Source organism: Cnephaeus nilssonii (genome assembly GCF_951640355.1).
Source record: "Cnephaeus nilssonii genome assembly, chromosome: 17".
NCBI lineage: Eukaryota > Metazoa > Chordata > Mammalia > Chiroptera > Vespertilionidae > Cnephaeus > Cnephaeus nilssonii.
Window position 1 is genome coordinate 10,103,571 of NC_137088.1, and position 15,230 is coordinate 10,118,800.

At 44.7% G+C, this 15,230-nt stretch overlaps 1 protein-coding gene across 4 annotated transcripts in view; it reads right to left on the reverse strand.

Moving 5' to 3' along the window:
- The window catches only part of XCR1 (X-C motif chemokine receptor 1), a 46,457-nt gene that overhangs the window by 29,016 nt on the left and 2,211 nt on the right, over positions 1–15,230 (reverse strand). For all 4 annotated transcript variants that reach the window (XR_013814840.1, XR_013814841.1, XM_079795088.1 and 1 more), the window contains 3 exons: positions 14,550–14,642; positions 5,981–6,105; positions 3,477–3,635 (listed from right to left, as the gene is read on the reverse strand). The gene's annotated coding sequence lies outside the window, so the exon portion shown is untranslated. The remainder of the gene's footprint in view (positions 1–3,476; positions 3,636–5,980; positions 6,106–14,549; positions 14,643–15,230) is intronic.

Below are 15,230 nucleotides of genomic sequence, written 5' to 3' on the forward strand. Positions count from 1 at the left end.
AGTCGCCTCCTCTCTGCCTCATGGACACCTGTTCATTTCTCAGTCTCACTCTGAGTAGGTCCTGCCTTGTACCTAACAGCTTTTCCCCACCTTTGGGGGTTGGACTCCTGCCCCAGCTGGAACCCTAAGACCTAATGCGTGACAGATCTTTCTGAGGAAAACTGATAAGCCCCTGGGCTTGCAAGGGCACCTCCTACTCCCCACTTTGGCCACATAGAACCCTGGGGTTCCTCTTGGTTACTATCAGCAGCCACCACTAGTTACAGGAGTCAAGGGCCAGCTCCTCCCTGCAGCCTTGCTCCAGGTCCCCAGACAAGCAAGTCTCAGGCTGAGTTCTTCCCTCAAACAGATGTTTAACAGCAAGTAGGCACAAATCAATCACTCCGCCTTGTGTGCTTGACAAAGTCCAAACTCTCTCTTCTGTAGGGAGCTCTGTGCATGAAAGAAAGTTTCACTTGGGGCAAATGTGACAAGACTCTCATAGTGGGATTGGCGCACCACCCAGTCAGACTCAGGCTGGCCCATATTCTCTGGAATCAGCAGCTGGGCATAGCCATGGGCAGCGTTCCTAAGAGGGGAGGAGGAAGGCTCACTAGAGTCTAATCCCTGTTTCTATGTATTGTGGAGTTTCTTCATGTATCACCAATGAAAGCCCATCTCTCCATGCATTATGCTAATTAACAAGACCTCTGGTATTGATCAGAGATAAAGATAGCTGAAGCACTTGTGGGAGTACCTCTGGCCTATGGCCTTCTTTTCAAAATTTTATTAAGCCCAGCCAGCATGGCTCAGTGGTTGAGTGTAGACCTATGAACCAGGAGGTGGAGGTTCGATTCCCAGTCAGGGCATATGCCTGGGTTGTGGGCTCAGTCCCCAGGGGATTGCAGGAGGTAGCTGATCAATGATTCTCTCTCATCATTGATGTTTCTACCTCCATCTCCCTTCCTCTTTGAAATCAATAAAAATATTTTTAAAAATTTTATTAAATTTATTGGGGTGACAATAGTTAATAAGATTATATAGGTTTCAAGTGTACAATTCTATGATACATCATCTGTATATTGCATTGTGTGCCTACCACCCAAAGTCAACTCTCCTTCTGTCACCATATATGTGACCCCCTTTACCCTCTTCTACCCTATCCCTCTTACTCTCTGGTAATCACCATATTGTTGTCTGTGTCTATAAGTTTTTGTTTGTTTGTTTGTTCATTTGTTGCTTTTATATCCCAAATATGAGTGAAATCATATGGTTCTTGACTTTCCCCATCTGATTTATTTTGCTTAGCATGATATTCTCAAGATCCATCCATGTTGTTGCAAAAGGCAATATTTTATCTTTCCTATGGCTGAGTAGTATTCTGTTATATATATATATATATATATATATATATATATATATATATATATATATATCCAAACATCTATTGAAGGACACTTTGGTTATTTCCATGTCTTGGCCACTATGAATAATGCTAAAATGGACATAGGGGTACATTTATCTCTATGAATAAATGTTTTCAAAATTTTGGGGTAGATACCCAGAAGAGGGATTGCCTCACAAATGGCCTTCTGATTACATTCTATTGACCACTGCTAGAGTCACCATAGTTAGGGTGACAGGAGTCCTCTAGGGTGTGGATTAAAAGGAGCCACTCACCCTTAGATTGCACTTCCAGTGATAAAGAATTTCAAAGTCAATGGTAGATATCATAGCACCAGAACACCCCAATCTCTATATTAATAGGAATAAACTGCATGTTTTTGGCTTACAAGACATTATTCCATGGTTTTCAGCCCTTTACAAACTACATCCCCTGAATTACTTCTAGGCACCCCAGGCATCTCTCACAGATTCCCCATTAGTGCCACTCGCTAGCTCAGCACAGCTCCCACTTCATCCCTTTCACCCTCAGCTCCCTTAGCAATGGGCATCTGATCCTGGGCAGGCCTCCAGCAGCACTCCTCATTTGGGGGGCAAGCTGCTTCTTCCCAGTCCAACCATCAGTGACCTGCTTGGGCCAATCATAGTAGCCACATCCTTTTGGTCAAAGTGATTGTCCAGGAATAGGCAAGGGGCTTGCAAAGCCAATCAAGAGACTGCCTGGAGGCATTTTTCAAGCCAGAGTTGATGAGGACACTCTCTCTCCTCGATAGTATTTAGGTCCAAAGCTGCATGCATTCATGACTTTTGCCTTGAGGGGGAAAGCTACATTGTGAGAATGAATTCAAAATGCAAAGAAAATCAGAGACCTAAGTCATGCACTGAATGGTTATATCCCATACCCCTCCCTCACCAAATTCATATGTTGAAGTCCTAACCCTAATGTGACTAAATTAGGAGGTGGGGCCTTTGGGAGGCAATTAGGTTTGGATGAGGTCAAGAGGCTGGGGCCCCCATGATGGGATTAGCACACTTCTAGGAAGAGGAAGAGACACCAGAGCTCACGCTCTCTCCCCATGTGCACTCACACAGAGAAGAGACCAGGCAAGGACACAGCAAGAAGGCGGCCTTCTACAAGCCAGGCAGCTGTCTCTCCCCACGCACTGAACATGCTAGTTTCTTCATCTTAGGCTTCCTGGCCTCCAGGGCTGTGAGAAAGAAATGCCTGCTGTTTAAACCACCAAATCTGTGGTATTTTTTTTTTTATAGCAGCCCAAACTGGGGAGAAAGTCTGGATAATAGCTGAATCTCTGAATCTGGCCGTCCCCCCTGGGTCCAGCTGTACCGCCGTACTTTGCGCGGGTTGGTTATGCAGCCCACAGATTCCCTTTTTTGCTCATGCTGGTGAAAGTTAAGTATCTGATTAATTTTTTCACCGTCAACAGTAGTCAGTAGTTGCTGAACAGGACCAAACTTTCACTCTTTGTGGGAGCCCTGTGCTGCTGGAGTCCCTGGTGCTTGCTGATATGGACTATGGTCACCCACTGTGTCCTCCCCATGCTGCCCAGTGTGTCTCAATCCAAACCCGGGGTCTACCCAGGCCCAAACAGAGACCTCAGAATTCCAGTGCAGGTGGCCTGTGGCCAGTGTGTCTGGCAGACGCCCCCACTCGGGGCTGCAGGTTGCCTATGACCTCTGGACTTGCCCACTGCCAGATCAGGCATATTGCAAATCAATTAAGGCCTGAGAAGTGATTTGGGTGTCTTGCTTTTGAAAGTTATATTGTCAGGGAAGGTATCATACTGGCCATCCTCTTCAGGAACTATTTCTGCCTTCTGAGAAGGACTTCTGGCCCCAGGACCTGAGACTAATCTTGTCCCCGTGGCGCTAGCTGGGGCCCAGGTCCTGACCGCATTCTCCTTTCCCACCTGTCCGCAGGCCCTACTGTGTGCACTGTGGCTAACTGCTCAGTGGTCTCCAGAAAGGCCTCACACATTCGGAGCCTCAGTGAGGCCTGTGTGTCAGGTGTTCAGTGTTTATTTACATACCCAGCTTCACATCTCATCTATTGATGTATTTCTACACTGACTTACCCGGAGCTTGTGGTCTCGGCAAACAGGACCCTCTCGATTCCTATCAGCACTTTCCACACAGAGGAAGCCAGATAGCATTGTGTACGTGTACCGATGGCTTGTTTTCATCTCTGACCTAGAGGCTGAAGCAGCAGATTCTCATGCAGTTTTCTCCTTTGCCTGAGGACAGATGATGAAGCACCTAGGGTTTAGCTATCTCATCTGGAGAATGGGACCATTGTTAAAACACTGTTCGCTCCTCACCTCCAACAGGACTGCCCTGGACCTGCAGCAAAGACTTCTGAGTGTCTCACGCTCCTTAAGAGAAGGGAGTTTTCCAAGAGGACACCTTGTGGGAGAGCAGAGAGCAGGAGTGGGAGCTGTCTGGTGTCACAGGTGGTTTGGGGTGTATCCATGCTCTTGAATGCTTTCATGGGCCTCATGGCTGTGACTCTTTTTGCCTGTCACCATCTATCTCCTCTTACTCTCCTCTTACATCTCTGGTTTCTTCAGGCCCAGACTCTAGACAGAGCTGGTCTGACCAGCAGAGACTGGACATGCCCCCTCTTATTCATTCTCTTTCAAAATAATAGGACTTCTAATTTTTAGCTAGGCACAGAATACAGGGTGGGGCAAAAGTAGGTTTATGGTTGTTTGTATGGAAAATATTACAATAATTAATAAATAATAAACTCTGTGTTTTGTATACTCACAACTGTAACCCTACTTTATATGAACCCCGATTTTTTAACTAGGCACATAGCTGACTAGTATAGGACTAACATTTCCCAGCCTTCCTTGCACCTGGGTGTGGCCATATGCTCATGTTTTTGTCCATGGGATGCGAGTACAAGTTATCTATGCAACTTTCAGGTTAAGCTTTTAAAGGGAAGGGGCATGTCCTCCAGGGTCCTTTTTCCTTTCCTACTTACTGGAATGTGGATGCTGCAAGCCATCTTGGACAGTGAAGATGAGGACAAAACTATAGAGTTGGCAGAGCAACAAGATAGAGAGTGCCTGGGTCCCTGACACCTTTGCAGAATAGAGCTGCCATACTAGTGTAGACTTCCACAAGAGAAAAAAGGAAACATAGATTTGTTTTAACCATGTGACTGGGGTTTGACCATGGCAGCTGAGCCACTGTTACCTTTAGGAAAACACGAGTCAGCAGCCTCAACTGGAAAGCCGATGGTTGGGGTCCTTTGGCCCAATCAGTGACCATCTTACCACAGAGAATACCTGTGGGAAGGGCAGTTTCAGCCAGGAAGGGACATATACTATGGCAGGGCAGCCATCAAAACCAGAGACTCGCACAGCATTAACTGTATACATCACAAGATGTCACAGGTCATTTTCACTAGATGAATAGAAAAGGATGTCAACTGTGTCTGTCTGAATATCTGTGGAGTTCCTAGATAACAAGCAGGATGAACAACACCAGGTTGGAAATTCCAAGCTCAGTGGTGTTGAGAGCTGGGGACATCATCAATGGGAGTTTGAGGTATCCTTAATCTGACTCCATGGCAACCACAACTGCCTCTTTCTATCCAGTAACTTCATGTTAAATTCCCTGGTGAGGGACTCTGATTGGCTCAATGAATGTTATCACTTTAGTTTTGTCAGCTCCCTTTGCATCAGACCATGTCATAAGCCACTAGCAATCTATAGTAGGGTGTCCACTCCTGGTCCCTTCTGTGGTCACTCCGGTCCAAAAGTTATCCCATAACTGCTTTCCCTAGGTAGGTGGGTAGGTGGGTTGGGGGCTGTATGCTAGGCAGTTTCAGTCAAAGGGGCATTGGGCATAGAAAAACAACAACACACCTAAAGCATTAAGGAATTGGCTGCAGCCACTTCTGATGATTCTGGCAGGTTTTAGCACCAGAGGTTCTAGTGAAAGCATGATAAGGGACCTCAGAATGGGTTAAGACCAGGTGCTAGTGGCATGAGCCAAAAGTGAGGCTCCAGGCTTTGGCTGGAGCACTTCTGGGTATGGAGGGAGATTGGGAAGAGCCCAGCTGGGACATGGAAGAAAGGACTTGTGTTCCAAGGAGACTAAAAGAGACTGTCAGGTACATGGGGGTGCAAAGTAGAGCTTAAGTGTCAGAAGCAAGACCAAAGACAGTTTTCAAATGTGGGGTACAAGGTCTGCCCATGATCTTTCACTTTTCTGCCTGACTCTAGCAGATTTCAGACCACTCCGCTGGATTCATCTTCCCTGCTGCCCTGCTGTCAGCATGTTTTCATTCATTCTCACTGGCTCCTACCCATGGCTCACAGTCATCCAGACAATGCACAGTGGGGCCCAGCTTCTTCTTCCCCAGAGTAATTTCTGGAAAAGAGGGGCTGCCAAGGTCGTATTCCTCTAAAGTTTCAAAATGATGGAAAGATGGGTGGGATGGAGAGATGGGCAGACATCCTAATTGCCCATCAGCCCTCATTCTGCCCTCTTTTAGGAAAAGAAACCCAATTTTCAGACTCTCTGCGGGTTAGGGGTGGCCAAGGGACAAAGCAGAAGGCCCGCATACCTTCTTTCAGAGGAGCTGGTTTGGTTAGTAGAAACTCTTCTGCAGGTTTGCAGCACGGCTGGGCGGGCTGGGTCTCCAGGATCCTTCTTGGATCGCTAGGTGATCTTAAGGATGGAAGCCACGTGCTGAAGAGGGAAGAGCAGAGAGCTCAGAGTTAGAGCCTCTGATGCTGCTATGGTGCCCTAGAGCTGGAGGGTCAGCCTCCAGGTACTCTGGACCTAAGTGAGGAATAAGCTTTTGTCTTGCTGAAGCCCTCACTTCTCAGTGTGTTTTGTGGTCCAGCAGCACGGGCACCCCAGGAGCCTGTGAGGAATGCTGAACTTCAGGGCCGGCCCTGGACCTTTTGAATCAGAATCTGTACTTCAACAAGGTTCACAGGTGATTCATGAGCACATGATGCTTCGAAGAGCATTGATTTAAGCCATCATCACAATCATCCTGATCATCATCATTTCTATTGTTTGCAGTTGAATCTAGTTCTTGCAAATAGAGAAGATGAACCCCATATGGTGTCACCAAGTAAGTGGGGCTGAAGAATGGACTGCTGAGAAGGTCGCTGTTGGGTCCTCCCACTTCCCTCCCAGGAAAAGCATGCATGACTTTCTAGAAAACCCTTATGTCCCCAAGTCATACCATGAGGGGCTCGGGGAACCTTGGCCGGGAACCTAGGTTCTTGAAAATCAAGGTTCCTGTCAGCTGCAATTGCCTCCACCCCCTACCCTTCTGTCTCTAGACCCAATAGTGTCAAAGGGTAGATGATGGTGTTTAGCCCACAGGAGGTAGGTGAAGGGACCCACAGTCATTCTGAAACCATAAGGTATCATAAAATAGGTCATCCTTCCCGGAAGCTTTGCCTTCTGTTTTTAAACACAGGCGTTTCTTAGGCTTTATTCTGGGGCTGGCTAACTCAGACTCAATTGCCTAGAAGGGTCACACTCTCTGGCAGGATCCCTCCCAGAACATCCATATCTACCCCTGATGGTCGGGGGAGGGGTGAGAAAGAAGCTTCCCGAGGATGTCTCCTAAGGTTGATCTTCTGGAAAACGGTTCTTGACATGCTACCAACTGGATTCAATGGTGGCAGCCTGTATATCAGCCTGCTGGAGTCCCTTGAAAACATTCAACTCTAGCGAGGCAACTGAAAGTAATGGCTAAGAACATGAGTCTGGGATTTAAAGGGATCTTGTTTCAAATCTCAATTCTGCCCTTTGCTACCTATGACCTTGGGCAAGTTTCTAACTTCTCTAAGCCTTCTCTGCAAGCTCCTGGTAGCCCAGTCCTGCTGATGTTAACCCAAGTTTCCTCATCTGTACATGGGAGGAATAATAAGAATAACAACAACAAAAATCATCTTCCTTGTAGAGCTTTGTGGACTTAGGTACTTGACCTTGTGTATAGTTAAATCCTCAGTTTTTGATGTGGGTAGGTGTGTGGACTTCACAGGTCTTGTATACCAGCATCTCTCAAACTTTATTGCCCAAAAGTGTCACCTGGAGATTTTGGTAAAAGGCCGTGTCTGATTGGGCATGTCTGTTTGGGGCCTAAACTTCTGTACATGTGAAAGCTTCCCAGGATGCCACTGCTCTGGGGACCATGCTTCCTATGGCAAGAGTATAGACTCTACCACTGACCTGTAGATATTCCTTAGATACTGCCCCTCAGTGTTCAAAACCTGACCGGACAATTTCAGACACTATTACTAAAAGCAAATGAACTGTCATCTGTTACTTGATCTCACCACAAACTTTCTATTTTCATTTCTGTTTTGTTGCTGTTGTTAATAACCTACTAGAGGCAGAACTTCAATGTGGATGAAATGCCAAGACTTAGAGAGATGGTGAACCCCGCAGGCAGCGGGATCTGGTTCTAGCCGGGTCCTGGTGGTGCATGATTTCCCGTGTTTAAAAGATACCTCCTGGATTGATGTGGCAGTTTTATTGTGGTTATGGCTTTCAACACACTTCCTGTGTTTCTTGTAAAACAGTGACAGCCCCAATGATGACAGGTTTCTTCGAGGGCTTGAGTCGGACCTGGGGTACATCCTTGGTCCTCACGGCAAGGCCTTTGGCCTTTTTCTGAGCACACACCAGGGCAAATAATCTATGTGAACCTTGTACTTGTTGTTGGAGCAAACAACTGCAATTCTGTTAGAAAAACATGAGGTTTGCAGCACCTCACAGCTTCACCTTCCAAGAGGAAACAGCCCCTCAACAACAGAAAAGAGGAGCCAGTTATTTTGTAGTCAAGATTGCCTGGGTCACTGATCTCAATGGCAATGCTCACAGTTGCTGGAAATTCAGAGATTCATACGTTCTGGGAGCCGAACTTGGCCTGAAAATTTCTAAAGGCAACTCCTCAGTGTTTCAGGGGTGTAAACTGAGACCAGAGGAGCTAAGTGACTTAGCCAAGATCGCACAGCTAGCCTGGCCTTCATGACCATTGTAGAAAATCCTCCCTTGGATATTTTAGATGCATTTCTTTGCCTCGTCATCCTCATTTCCTACAACTTCTAACCATGATGTGATAAAAATGATGCATTAATTATTTATCTTTTCTTCATGAATTTTTCCATTATGGAAATAACAAATACCATATTACATACAGTATAATTAGAAAACAGAGGGAAAAAACACCTATTGACCTGATGCATATCTACTACTTTAAAATCCTTTGGTATTTTTCTTATTTTGCTTTTTAATTATTAAAATATAGTTGCCTGGAAATAAACATTAAAACCACATAGAACACCATAAAAAGTAAGTTTTCTTTCCCATTCATTTCCTAGTTTCCTCCTAATAGATTTCTTCATTTGATTCTTTCTGTTTCTATTTCTTCTGGCATTTAGCTTGATAGTGCTAAGTAGCATACTACACTTATGTCTTCAATTATCAGCTCCAAGCATTATTGAAAGAATTTTAGCTGTGATAGGTGAGAAACTTATTCACTTATCGATCCCCTTCTCTCACCTGCAAATCATGAATAGTTGTGTATTTTTATTTCTTCTGATGGTTAACCTTATGATTTTACAGAATATTCAATTTCTGTTTATTGACCCATTAATTGTTGGTGGTAACTCTTGGTTCCCCCCTCTATGTAAGATGGAAAATTAATACCCCCCTTTTTCCGTCCACTGCTTCTCTCCCGTCTACTCCTCACCCTCTCTCAGCTATACCACCTCTGTAAGGTTGCCAAGGCTTATAGCAAATTTGTAAATTTGTTCTCCATGTTCTGTCAGTTAAGTCTGATCATTGAAAGCCAATGAACAAGCTGTATTTAAAGTACAGATATTGTAAATATTAGTCTCTACAGAAGCAGGTATTATGTTGGGATCTGTAGAGGGGAATGTTTCAATGTCAAGGCCAAGTGGGTCTTCTTTTCTTAGACTCCATCAACTGTACAAAATCATACATATTGGTTGGCTTTATATTTGGGCCATGATATGTGTGTGTGTGTGTGTGTGTGTGTGTGTGTGTGTTCATAACTTACTACTTTCTGGAATTTTTACTTGATTGACAAAGAAGCATGTATCTTCTTTATAATATTACAAATACCTTCCAGCTCTTTAATAATATCATTTATTTGCTCCAAATATACAGACCTTCGGCTAGGATAACTGTGCATTTATAATGGAGTTTCTTCAAATTGCCTTTCGAGTCTGGTTAAATTGGTTTTAATTCTCATAGTCTTTTCTTGCTTGGGTTGTACATCATCAAGTAATTTTATTTCCAAAAACTATATGGGAGTCCAAGTTCCTGCATGACACCGGATCCATCATTTGGCAAGATATCAAATTCTAGGTACAAAATTATTTCTATGGACTTTGAAGGTAGTTGCTCCATTATCTTCAAGCCTCAATGTTGCTGATGAGAAGAATGACTTAGTCTTTCGTTGGTTATCTGTTTCTTATCTCTCGCTGAGTGTTTTAGGATCTCTTTTTATTATCGGAACTCTGAAATTCCATGAGGTTGCTTCTATGAATTGTTCTTTGTTCATTGTACCGGGTACTCAGGATTTTTCAGACTAATCCTTTTGTCTTTCTTCAGCCCTGGGAGAATCTTTTTCTGGTACTTCTTTGATAATGTTCTCCATTTTCACTCCTCTTCTTTTTTGAAACTCCTATTACACATATATTGGCCAACCTGAATTGACACTTTCTGTATTTTTTTTTCACAAATTATCCTCTTTTTGTCATTTTCTTGGTTATAAAGTAATATATATTCATTGTAGATAATTTGGGAAATAATTAAATGATCCAAATATCCTCAAGTTTGTGGGTAAAATTATATTCTAATAATGTGATATGTTATAATATAATATCTTTGCATTTTACCAGCCCATTAACCTCTATTTTCATAACAATATGAGTGTTTTCTCTTTTCCAAAATTTGTCATAGTTATTTCTGGGTGTTTACAAGGAAAAGTTAAGAGAGAAGTATATCTCTGGAAAACATAGGTAGGATACACAGTGGTTTTATTGATGTATTATTTATAATATTGAAAATTTGGGTCTGGCTGGTGTGGCTTAGTAGTTGAGAGTCAACCCATGAACAAGGAGGTCACCAGTTCTATTCCCAGTTGGGACACATGCCTGGGTTGCGGGCTCAGTCCTCAGTGGGGGGTGTGCGGGAAGTAGCTGATCGATGGATGATTCTCATCATTAATGTTTCTTTCCCTCTCTCTCTCTCTCTCTCCCTTCCTCTCTCTGAAATCAATAAAAAGGAAAGAAAAATTGGGGCAAATATCTACCAATAAAGAAATAAGAAAATTATGGTATCATCTACAAATACTTTATAGTTCTTAAAAGTGATGTTTGTGGGCAATTTTTAATTATGTGGGATAACTTTTTTGATGTAATAGTGAAAAAAGGGTAAAAAATTGTATGTATCACATAATTTCGATGATGTAAAACACATATTCATAGTGTTATCAGTGAGGGAAGAGATAGCAAATAATGCTTATTTTCTTCTTTGTACTTGTTGTGAGTTTCGTTTTACCCCTGACATGTTGGTAGGAAGGGCTTCTATTCTAGAAACTGCTCATCTCCATCTACTTCCTTAAAATTGGGGGGTTTAAGTCACACTTTGCACACTCTGTCCACTCAGCTTCCAGGGCACTTCCTCCTGCTCCCCGCCCCAGTGCCATCACTCGCTTCTGGGGCAGCCACTTGACGTCAGGAATGTTGTAGTTCTGTTTTCGACAGCACTTTGCAAAGCAGTACATATTGTGACATTTGTTCCTTTGTTGGTTTGAGAGCCGCTGGAGCACTTTTGCCTGTTTTAAAACAACAGAACTCTGGTGTTTATTGGATTTGTGGGGGAGTGAGAATATGACATCTGTTTCGACTTCCACCTAATACAATTAATATTAAAAGCATAGACAACTCCCATGCATTTCCCGCTTTCAATGGAAAAAAAAACCAAAACTCTTTGTTTTGGCTTTATTTTGTTGGTTTTGTTTGCTTTTAATAGCTCTTTGCACAAATGTATTAGCCTGAATGGGGTCTTGGTTTGACATAGAGTCCAGTACTATCTAGAGTAGTAATAGGTGGATGAGTAGGACACTGCTGAGCCTTCTATGACCTGATAGGTCTTCCTCTGCCTCAAAATGCTCCATCATTCCTTGTCGACGGGCACTAGTGGTTTTAAAACTGGTTCCATGTCAATAGAACTTGACATACACAGAAAAACCTTAAGAATGTGCAGAAGTTCCATTTATCCTTAAAAAAAAAAAAAAACAACCCATACAAACCCATGATGGTCAATGCAGTGATACTTAGAGTAGTAACATTGACCTTTACTAGTATATGCTCAAGTCCATAAGACTGAATAAAGCAAGAACACGGTGGATGCTAATATAGTGCTTCCATGGGCCAGACACTGTTTAAGTGCTTTAGATACATTTGTATTCACAACAAACCAGTGAGGGATATCCCCACTCTACAGATAAAGAAACTGAGGCTCAGAGAAGTTAACTGATTTGCTGAAGGTCACCGAGCCTTTCAACTCAGGCAGTCCAACTCCAGAGCCACACTTTTCATCACTGTGCTCTGCCCCCTCAAGTAAACCATGGTCCAGAAGCACCAAAAGGGTGTTCTAGAAGGCAGGGAAATACGTTCAGTCTGGTTCATTCTTGTTAAAAATTTTCTTCTTTGTTATTTCCTTGGGTGTTCTATAAAGACCACTTCTTGCTCCTGAAGTCAGAACATTTTAAAGTGTTGCAATCATTCAGTTCTTCAGTGGGTATGAGGGTGCCACAGAAGAAGCCAACCCAGGCTCTGGCCTGGGGAGTGGTGGGAGAAGGGCAAGATCAGAGGCAGCTGGGGATGGAGGAACGCAGGCAGACTTCATGCAAGGGCTGTTCGCATGGGGCCTTGAAACCATACAAAATTCACAAGGAGAGAAAACGAGGACCTAGTGATGGGTTCTGAACACATACTCTTTATATATATAATTGATTTCAGAGAGGAAGGGAGAGGGAGAGAGAGAGATAGAAACATCAATGATCAGAGAGAATCAGTGATCGGCTGCCGCCTGCACACCCCCTACTGGGGATCGAGCCCACAACCTGGGCATATGCCCTTGGTCAGAATTGAACCCGGGACCCTTTAGTCTTCAGACCAGCACTCTATCCACTGAGCCAAACTGGCCAGGGCTGACCACATGCTCTTTTATTCAGCCGTAGCATACCAGTCCTCCTGGAGTCTCTGAGTCTCTCTGCAGCTGAGTCAGCATCATTTTTCTTGGGGGAGATGTTTCTGGGTTCAACAGACTGATCTCCACAGTCACCTTGGGGGCTCCTCTGCTCTTCCAGAGATAATGTTTCCTCCCGCTCAGGTCACCACCGTCTCCATGACACCCATGATTTGAGTGGGGGATGGGGTACTGTAGACAACATCTGCAGTTTGCAGAAGCAACTCTGGACATTTTCTGTTGCGGGAAATGACTGCACTCCACGCAGAGGTGGGATGGCGTATGTGTCAAAAGTGGGCCCCCAAGGGGAGTCTGAGCCCACAGGAAGAGACCCCCGGGGCCCATGCAGTGGCCCTTCCGAGACTAGACCTGCGACAAGGGTCGGTTTCACACGTGGTCAGCACTTCCTGTGCACTGAGCTAGGAGCATCTCAGCACCTGTGGACGCCAAGGACAACTGGAGGCGCTGTTCACAGAAATGACCCCGAACTGCCTCTGCCACGCTCCTTGCTAAACCATCAGCTCGAAGCAAACCAGAGGCACCTGTCTCCCCTACACCCCCACTTCAAACCCACCCCAACCCCACTCCCACCCCCAGGAGAACAGTTCCCATCTCCCAGGTCACAAACACACTGCCCTTCTCTTGGCCACTGGTCCTCAGTCACTTCCTTCTGCCCGTCCCTAGGGTAGCGGGTAGCCGGCTGGAATCTCCCGCAGAACTGGGGAAGGGAGGCCCGTGCTTCCAGGTCCAAGCCTTACCCTCACCCACGTGAAGGTAGATTAAAACGCTGAGCTTTCCTGGTGGCTACAAGGGAAAGAGACCCTCCCCTTCCCCTTTGCAGAGCGTTTCTGTGAGAAACCAAGTGTTTGTGAATCCTCCCTGTGGCCCTTGGAGGTGCAGGTAAATATTGGTAAAGGCGAAATTGCCATATTTATCATCAAGCAACGCCACAGGCATGAAGCAGGGCCCTGACACATGTAGATGGGGTACCATGCTGCCGCCCCCTCCCCCTCATGGAGCTGGGCCAGCAGACAGCAAGGGGGTGTGATTGGTGTTCTAGCCCAGTGGTTGGCAAACTCATTAGTCAACAGAGCCAAATATCAACAGTACAACGATTGAAATTTCTTTTGAGAGCCAAATTTTTTAAACTTAAACTTCTTCTAACGCCATTTCTTCAAAATAGACTCTCCCAGGCCGTGGTATTTTGTGGAAGAGCCACACTCAAGGGGCCAACGAGCCGCATGTGGCTCGCGAGCTGCAGTTTGCGGTTCTAGCCACTTGGGCAGGAAGCTGGGTGAAGAGATTACATCAGCTCTCAGCTGTCACCTTGGTGGGTCCTTCGAAGACAGAGGTGACTCACTACCCAGGTGTTCTGACATGAGGGTCTCTGAGCCGAAACGGGGCTCTTTCCAGGATGCCGGCCGGCGCGGTGGGTATGAAGGGCGGGCAGGTGAATGGAGGCACCCCGAGAATTCTGTGCCCCTCCACTCACTCGATCTCTGGTACTCCCTTTCTTTTTTCATCTGTGGGTACAAGCCAGAAAGGGACCAGGGCTGCTGCTCTCAGCTGAAAGTTTGCTTTCTGAGCATGTGATACACACAGCAGGCTTGTTGCTGCTCAGGGGTGCATTTGTGATCACGTCCTTGAGATACCGCAACCCCCTCTTGTTCACACTGTGACGGGCCATGAGCCACTAGGGTAACTCATGGTCTGACCCAAACTGTTCATGCTTGGCCTTGGAGGGGGCCTCAGGGGCTGGTGTTTTGGGCACTTCCAGAGTCATACAAAAGGCAAAGGTTGGATTTCTGAGCACTGATTCAGAAAGAAAAGAAAGTGTAGGTCCCTCAGTCTGTGCTTAGACCCAGTCCCTTCTTACTCACTGTCTCTGAAGACAGGAAAGCTCAATCCCCTCAATGTTCCTGCTTCTTTAACAGGAGACCTCCAAGATTCTGGTGATTGATTCGATAATCTTCCTGGAATTAGAAGAATTAAGATGAAGCACTTATAATTTTATTTTTTATTTGTTATTTATGTATTTATTATTTACTATTTATTTTAAAAAATATTTTTTTATTGATTTTAGAGAGGGAGGGAGAATGAGAGATAGAAACATCAATGATGAGAGAGAATCATTGATCGGCTGCCTCCCGCACACTCCCTACTGGGGATGGAGCTAGCAACCCGGGCGTGTGCCCTTGGTCGGAATTGAACCCGGGATCCTTTAGTCCTCAGGCCAATGCTCTATCCACTGGGCAAAACTGGCTAAGGCAGCACTTACAATTTTAAATAGACACAATTTGTTATGTACTGTATAATAGATATGTAATAAGAATTTCTGTGGAAGGAATTCCTTTTCAAATGCAGGAGGTGGGCTTTACTATTTGACTGAGTCTTGTAATACGCCTATCTGAGGAGAAAGCATCCAACTATAATGAAACCATTGATCCAATTATTTCCCCACTTTGGAAGTTCAGATTTTCACACAGATATTTTCTTCAGTGCTTTTTTAAAAAAATAATGTGCAGAATCCTGAAATCTTTATTTTAACTTTGTTTTAGGAT